This window comes from Micromesistius poutassou (assembly GCF_964030765.1).
Source record: "Micromesistius poutassou genome assembly, chromosome: 5".
Classification (NCBI taxonomy): domain Eukaryota; kingdom Metazoa; phylum Chordata; class Actinopteri; order Gadiformes; family Gadidae; genus Micromesistius; species Micromesistius poutassou.
In genome coordinates, this window is record NC_140275.1 from 12,609,383 (window position 1) to 12,617,655 (window position 8,273).

Genomic DNA, 8,273 nt, shown 5'->3' on the forward strand with positions numbered 1-8,273 from the left:
CGCATTCATTAATGAGGACTCCTCCGCAGAGCTCTGGGGAAGGTTTAACTCCGAGTTAACTGTAACAAGCTCTTCACTCGACGTCACTCTGTGCTGAGTATCAAATCATCAATTGCCAGAAATCCCAGAATGCACGGCGGGTCGGCGGCCGCCCAAAAAAGAAAATGGTTGAATATCTGCAAAATGAGTTGTAAAAACTTGTGATAATGAAGTTTCACACACACACACACACACACACACACACACACACACACACACACACACACACACACACACACACACACACACACACACACACACACACACACACACACACACACACACACATTTTCCTTTTAGATGCATTACAAACATGAAGGAGAAGGTAGGGGTTAGACATCTTGCTCAGGGATGCCTACAGGCAGACTGGTGATGCTGGGCTTCGAACACAGAACCTTTTGGCTAACTCACAACCATACCCACTTCCCTATCCTGCCAGTGTAGCCACATCTGGCCAGTGTGCAGTTGGCGAACATGTAGAATCGGAGTTGACAGAACTTCGGCTACAATTCTAGAGATGGATCTATCTATTCTATAGCTAGTTGGTGTTTGTTGGGGCAGTGTGCAAGCATGTGAACAGTGAGAAGGAAATCCCATGAGCAGCAATACCATCAGGAATCCATTTGAAGTTAAATGAAACATTAATCCCAATTCAGCCCCAATACATTTTCTGAATTGTTTGTTTATTGTAATGTGTGGGAAGACTGCAGAATAGCCAGGAATATTTCAATACAATTGGCGGCAGGTGTATTGGGATGTTGGAGATATACACCAGCTTACTTGTCGGCCATTAGCTGCCTGAACAATCCCATTTATAACTTTTCCCAGGACGTTGTTTTTATGAAGTCACACAGTGTTCGCGTAAAGCAGGCGTGAGCGGAGGACCAACATCCATTTATTACTTTAATTGCCTGGTGCCTGGTGTGCAGCCTCCCCACAAGTCTTAGGTTTATGGAACACGACTGCATTCAGTCGTGTCCACGCTCCCATTTTTTTTTTCTCTTCTTCTACCTCTTCATCCTCCTCCTCTGTCTGTTATTATTGTGTTTTAAGTATAAAGTCTATAAGTCTGGTTCAATATCACACTAACAAATGAGGAATATTATGACATAGATCTCTCCTCTTCTCTCCTTTCTTCTGTCCCTCCTCTCTCCCTCCTTTCTCTCCCTTCTCCCCCATCTCCCCCTCGCTCTCCCCTCTCTCCCCTCCCCTCTCTCGCCCCTCTCTAGCACCTCTTTCGTCCCTCTCATCTACCTCCTCTCACCCCCCTATCTCCTATCAATCCCCTCTCTCTCTCTGTGCCAGTCTAGCAGACCACTAGGGGGCAACTTCTTCAGCAGTCAGCCCAGATTGAGGAGCTGTTGGCGGGAGCGAAGCTCTGGCCCACCTGGAGCTGCGTGACGCACAGCTCAGATTCAGACCGGCTGTGATCAGGTACAGCAGCTCGCTTACCCCCGCCATCTGACAACCACCACCCCCTCAACTCACCCTTTCCCCACCTCAACACCCCATACCCACCAATACCCCTTGGTTACCCTAGTCTCACCGTAACCCCCCCACAGATGGTAGACAAGTAGACAAGCTTAAAACTAACCCTAGTTTTTGTTTTTCCGGCCCAGGCTCTGTCCGTCTGTGGATCCCCGATTATCTTGACACCAACACCCATACCCAACCTCACGCATCCACCACTATCCCCACATCAGCACCAGATACTCCCCTATCCTAACACCATCTCCACCACCACCATCAGCACCACCATCATCACCACCACCACCACCACCATCATCACCAACACCACCATCATCACCACCACCACCATCATCACCACCACCCCTTCCCCACCCTAGGTTAGGTGGAGGAGGGAGATCTTGATCTACATCGGTATGTGTCATCTGTCAGTTTCCAGAAGCTGCGAGGTTTCCGAAGGAAGAGGAAGAGTGTGTCAGCCAATGGAAGGACGAGCTGAGGGGGGCGGAGCTTGAGCTCAGCTGCCTGGAGCAGGGGGTCACCCAACTGCTTTGCCGGACCAGCTGCGTGCATGCACAGGTCACACACACACATGCATATACCGGTATGTTCACAATGCCTTACACTCTTCTTTTTAAGTGCTGTTGACATTTTTTTACTCATTCCGTCCTGCCCTCCATCCTCCACCTCAGTCCCCGAGGACGTCCCTGTGGATGGAATGGACAAACTGAGCCTCATCCACACCTGGAGCTCTGAGCTGCAGGGGAGCACTATGTCTGCAGAGAGAGACGAAGAAGACCAGGGTGTCCTCAACGTTCCTATTCGTTCCTATAGCAAATGCTTTTATCCAAAGTGATTTACCTTGAATTCAACTAAAGGTCATGAAGGAAGCTGAGGTTTCGTGGTTTGGTATCAACTTGGAGATGCCTACAAGCGGGGGATGAAACTCAGAACTCGCCTCCCTTGTGATTCTCTCCCTGTTTGCCTGACGGTGTGTTGATGTTCAGCTGGGGTCCCTCATGGAACAGATCTCCACCGGGAAGCGGAAGACCTACCAACCCAGCGCCAGCCCTGTCCAACATGGCTCCTCTGATGGTAGGCGAAGATCCACCACCAAACAAGCCTTCCACCTCCACTGGCTTGTCACAATGAAATTAATGGTAGAAAATAGAGATTGTTGTAGTAAAATATGAGTATGTTTATTACATGCAGGGCGAAATGACAACACTAGTTTAATATCATTTTCCCATTAAGTGATTAACTATTAAAGCGACCATTAAGGGATAAGCTGGTTATGGAATTTGGGTCAGTGTGGCAAAACCCAACCACCTGATGAGAGTGATACGTGATAGATAGGAACTCCCTGTCTGTTGATTTCCCGCAATGGATGAGGATCATGAAAGTTTCCCTTTAGGGAACCTTAGCCAGTCAAGGTTTATCAAGATTTTAGATCTCTCTTGGGGCTATGTGGATGGTCGGGGCGCTACTCTTCCTGTGGCGACCAGCAGCAGGTGTTGTTTGTTTGTCTGTCTGTTTGTCTGTCTGTGTTTTGTTTGTCAGATGTGCTGGAAAGTTTCCTGCTTTAATTAATTCATTTCGAATGAAAATGCACTAGATACGATTGTTCATTCAAGCAGTCGTCATGGAGATATATTACGCTGTCATCTTATGGACTTTATGGATTTACTACGTCCAAGATCTCTCTTGAGATCTAACATAAAATAAGTCTCCTCCTGATCATCGTAGGACTATCCTATGTTAACAAAGAATATCCTCTTTGTGTGTTTTTGAAGAGGAGGCTTAACAAAAGACTGTCTTTCGTTTTCTGTAAGCATGTGCACAGATTACAATGCAACACGATGGCATCTGACATCTGAGTTCTATTGTTCTGTTTATAGTTCAGTCTGTAGGTCTGGTATCAGATGATGTGATTCTTTCATGGTCCCCCTTTTCATCTTCCTCTCTCATCCTCCTCCTCCCTTTCTCCTCCTCCTCCCTCTCTCCTCCTCCTCCCACCAGACGTCTCCCCCCCCTCCCCAAGTCACGAGGATGCATGCTTGCCGTCGCAGGCAGACATCAAACACATGGAATCCAGTTTTGCAGCAACCAGTGAGCCCAAGAAGAAGGACCAGTAGACACTCAACGCACCCCAGCACAGAATAAAGACCAAAGCTAACCACGGTACTTCTGTTTCCTCCACCTCGGTTCAGGAGGATTACACACGATTGTCACGCAAATGCCAAGCCACCATCCATCTTGGTATCTGTTCACCATTAGAAGTACAATAACAATAACTGGTGGCTTGGTTACTTTAGACATATTTGATCAAGAACAGGGGAGGGAGGGGAATTAGATTGATTGATCGAGTGAAGGGGTGCGACCATCCATTACCCCAAATGCGGATCAATAATCCCTGTGCCCGACGGCCAATACATTAAACATTACTTCGCTCCTTTGTTGTTTTGCCAATTAAACTAAGAGCTTCTTATTGGAGGAATAATCGACACAGCCGTAGCTGTGAAAAAAAACAAAAAAAAAAACATTTGTTTAGTCTTTGTCCTTGAGTAGATGTTATCTATCATTGAATATAAATGACCATAAGTCTATTGGCCTTATAATAAGCTTTAAAATAAATGACCATTAGTCTATTGGCCTTATAATAAGCTTTAAGCCTACCTTTTAATAGACACTCACTTAATTTCACTGCACATAATGGGTCTAATTACTGTGCAGAATGGTAAAAGTAGTAAATAGTAAAATAGCAGATACTGTTCAATGGCTAAACAATGGATCCTGTTCTATCATGGGCTAAACGATACTAACCTGGGCTAAACAGTAGATCCTGTGCTAACCTGGGCTAAACAGTAGATCCTGTGCTAACCTGGGCTAAACAGTAGATCCTGTGCTAACCTGGGCTAAACAGTAGATCCTGTGCTAACCTGGGCTAAACAGTTGATCCTGTACTAACCTGGGCTAAACAGTAGATCCTGTGCTAACCTGGGCTAATGAGAGGCAGGTGTTGTGTTCAACCATTGGGTGGGAGCATTGTGCAGCCTATTGTGATTACAGGACAATACAATGCACTACAGTGTATTACAGTACATTACACTTACAGTATAGTACAGTAAAATATATTACAGTACGTTTAAATACAGTATAGTACAGTTAAATATACTACAGTACAATACAGTACAGTACAGCACAATATACAGCGCAGTTCAATACTACAGCATAGTACAATATACTACAAGACATTACAAAACAGTATACAGCACAGTACATTATACAGAAACACTACACTAGTTGTGTATTTTTTTGCTGTAGCATTTTGATTGTGAAATAAGTGGGATACTGCTGTCTTTTTATATCTATCTCTTCATATATCTTTCCGCTTCTTTCTTTCTTGTTTCCTTCCCTCCGTCCTTTCTCTCTCGTGCTCTCTCATTCTCTCTCTCTCACTCTATCAGCCAGAGAAAGAGAGTGAAAGAGAGAGGGACAGAGAGGGGAAGAGACAGAGAGAAGGAGAGACAGAGAGACAGAGAGACAGAAAGAGATCAGTCTCTTTGAGGGTGTCTCTCTCTCCCCTGTGACTCTATAAACATGCCAGCGTCATCCCCGAGAGCCATGTAGCGTTCGGCACCAGAGAAGCGTGTGTGTTAATGCAGCCTTGTTGGCTGATTAAAGAGCAGCTCATTAAAGAAGAGGAGACATGGCTCTAGTGAAGTGATATATTCCCCCAGTCTAGGAACTATGGGCGGGGGTGGGCGGGTTGATGGACCCGGCTCGGTCGTGTGGCTTGACGTCAGCTTCCATACACAACTGCTCCTCTGCAGGAATACCGGCCCGACAAACTGGGTCACTCACGCATGGTTATATATGGATCTATACATCCTATGTGTCCATATCCCTGCCCTTTGCTTGATTGACAATGCAGAAGTGTGCTTGCTTGATTATGTAGTCCCTCCAGGGAACTGACTCTGAAATTAAACATGTCTTCAGGCTCCAGTTTGCCAAGAAAATGGTACATTTGGATGATCTTTAGTACATGTAGAAGAGATGTGAAGGTTGATATTGCCAGAATATCTGTACATGTTTCTTATACACAATTCAATGAATATTATATTTGTTTCATTGTATTTAGTTTTTCGATTATAAACATTATGCAAGCACCACAAAACAGAAAAAAATGGTGTCAGGGTTAACAAGGAAAGAAAAAAAACAAAAATAAGCAATGACTATGAGACTATGAGATCTATCTGTCTCTCTCTATTTTTCTGTGCATCCGAATCTTCCGATCTTTGTGTTCTTCCCTCAGGGTGAATGTGCAGCTGGGTGGTGGGTGATGAAGTGTTGCAGGTGAACTTGTGGCAGCAGTGATCTGCTAAGAAGCCAAGAGCATTTGATTTTCCTTCTACAGTCCTGGAAGCTTAAACCTGAATCAGCTCCCTTTGGACCATTGCTTGTAGTTTGAGAGTGTGTGTGTCGTTGCAGGTGTGTGTGTGTGTGTGTGCGTGTGTGTGTGTGTGCGTGTGTGTGTGCGTGTCCAACTCTACATTGTAATATTTAGAGTGGTGTAATGTCCATAGCATACAGAGTATAATGTATGTAATGTGGCAGGGCTGTATTTCCACTTGCCTCGTATAGGACTCAAGTATATTTTGGCCAGGAAAATTCTAAAATATCTGTACCAACACGGCTGTGTGCTTTGGGCTTAACAAATCAAAACTCAATTCTTTAGAAGTTTACACAGCTCCCTTTCCCCAGCTGGGAACGGGAATGCAATGGTATAGTGGGATGGAGGAAGAACGGATTGGATCTATTTATGTTTCTTATTAAAAGCAGCCAACACACTCAGCACACAACCTGTGTAGAAACCGTGTCATTAACACAGTAGAGTCAGTAAACAGAGAAAACGCGGCTTCATGTCCACACTGCAGCAAGACCCTTAGAGACGGGACTGATGATGAGTGTGTTATGAAGAGGAGTGATGATCATGAGAGTGGAGTCGGTAAAGGCTCCACACATGCACGCATACACGTACCACCCATGCGTACACAGACACACAGACACGCTCTCACAGACACGCACACAGTGGAGCGTGAGTGAGTCATGTGATTCATTAGATGTTAAGGGCGGCCAGACTCAATAAATCTACCAGCAGAATACTAATATATGAGAGAGAGAGAGAGAGAGAGAGAGAGAGAGAGAGAGAGAGAGAGAGAGAGACCGAGAAACCGAGAAACCGAGAGAGAGAGAGAGAGAGAGAGAGAGATGTACTATCAGTTAATATTGTTGTCATGATTGGGTGTTGATAATTGTCACTTTATCTGTTGAGGCTGATTGGAAGAACATGAACTAAATAAGGCCTGTTAGAGCAGCTGTCAATGCTCTAACATTCATTTTGCTGCTCCTAATGATCTTTTTAAAATGTTTTACTCAAGAATTTTGAGCATGCTCCTTAGCTAACCCCATATCTAAAAAATATATTCCCTATGAGTCACTTTGGATAAAGCATCTGCTAAATGTAAATGGTTATTTGCATTCATTACACTGTTGATTATATATACATATTTATCATATCCATTTAGTGTGTTTGTCAAACTGTCAAACTCATATTTATTTCATAAAACTGTCACCTTTTGCCATAACTTCTTCAAATGATCCACTAACTCATTATGCTCCTCTTACTCTATTATTTCTGCATTCAATAAAACACTCTTGATGACATTCACACTTGCACTCCATTTGGTCTTATTTATTTATTTTTAATCTATAGTACTTGCTCTACTGGACTTGGCCTGGCAGTACTCATAAAGATTGTCATTCTGACGTGGTCATCCTCTTGGTTCTGCTGTGAGTGATTCTCTCTGTCCTGCGCCAACTCCTTCTGGTTTCACCTTCATCTGGGGGTATAGATGGAATCCCTTGTCAATGGACTGCACTAGGTTTGAGGAGGACTGGACTGGTCTCTAGATAAACTTAATAGACTGTGTCGGGTTCTAGATGGAATGGACTAGCGTCTATAGATGGATTGGGTGGGTTTCCTGATGGAGTGAAAATTATAACCCCACTGCATTTTCACTTTTTGTGCTTTAGCAAAAAGATCAACAGACTTTTCCATTTTAAATCTCATGAGTATTTCTAATAAAACGTGGATGAGTATTTTTTGAATCCGCAGATGTGTCCAACACTATGATGATCAGTTCAGACCTCTAGACAGCAGCGGCTGAATAAGGACCATCCCGAGTTATTTATTCAACATTGTCATAGACCTCTGAAGAATAAGCCGCCTCTGAGGCTCCGGTTCCCTCTGTCAAATGTCTATGGGATATAACGCTGAGTTTTTGGATTGTCTGTGCCGTTAAAGTAGTCAATGATTATTAATGCTACTTTAACAGCACCGAAAATCCAAAAACCCAGTCAAAACTAGATGAAAAAAGTGTAGTTCAAAACGTGATGCAACTTTTATTTATTCGCCACTTACAGAGTTTGTTATGTACGATCATTCAAAAACCCCATCTTATTTCCCATAGACATTTGACCAAGGGAACCGGGAGCCTCGGAGGCGGGACTTATTCTTCAGAGGTCTATTAAGCTGGTTTTGATGGACAGTGGTCCACTCAGGAGGACTCAAATGCAGATGGAGAGGCAGAGAAAGGTTATGTTGACATTAAGGTGACATATTATACCACCAGGTGTCACTGTGATTAGCCATTACAAGCCGTTTGGAAAAACTGCCTCTTCTGACATCACAAGTGGGCATGTCC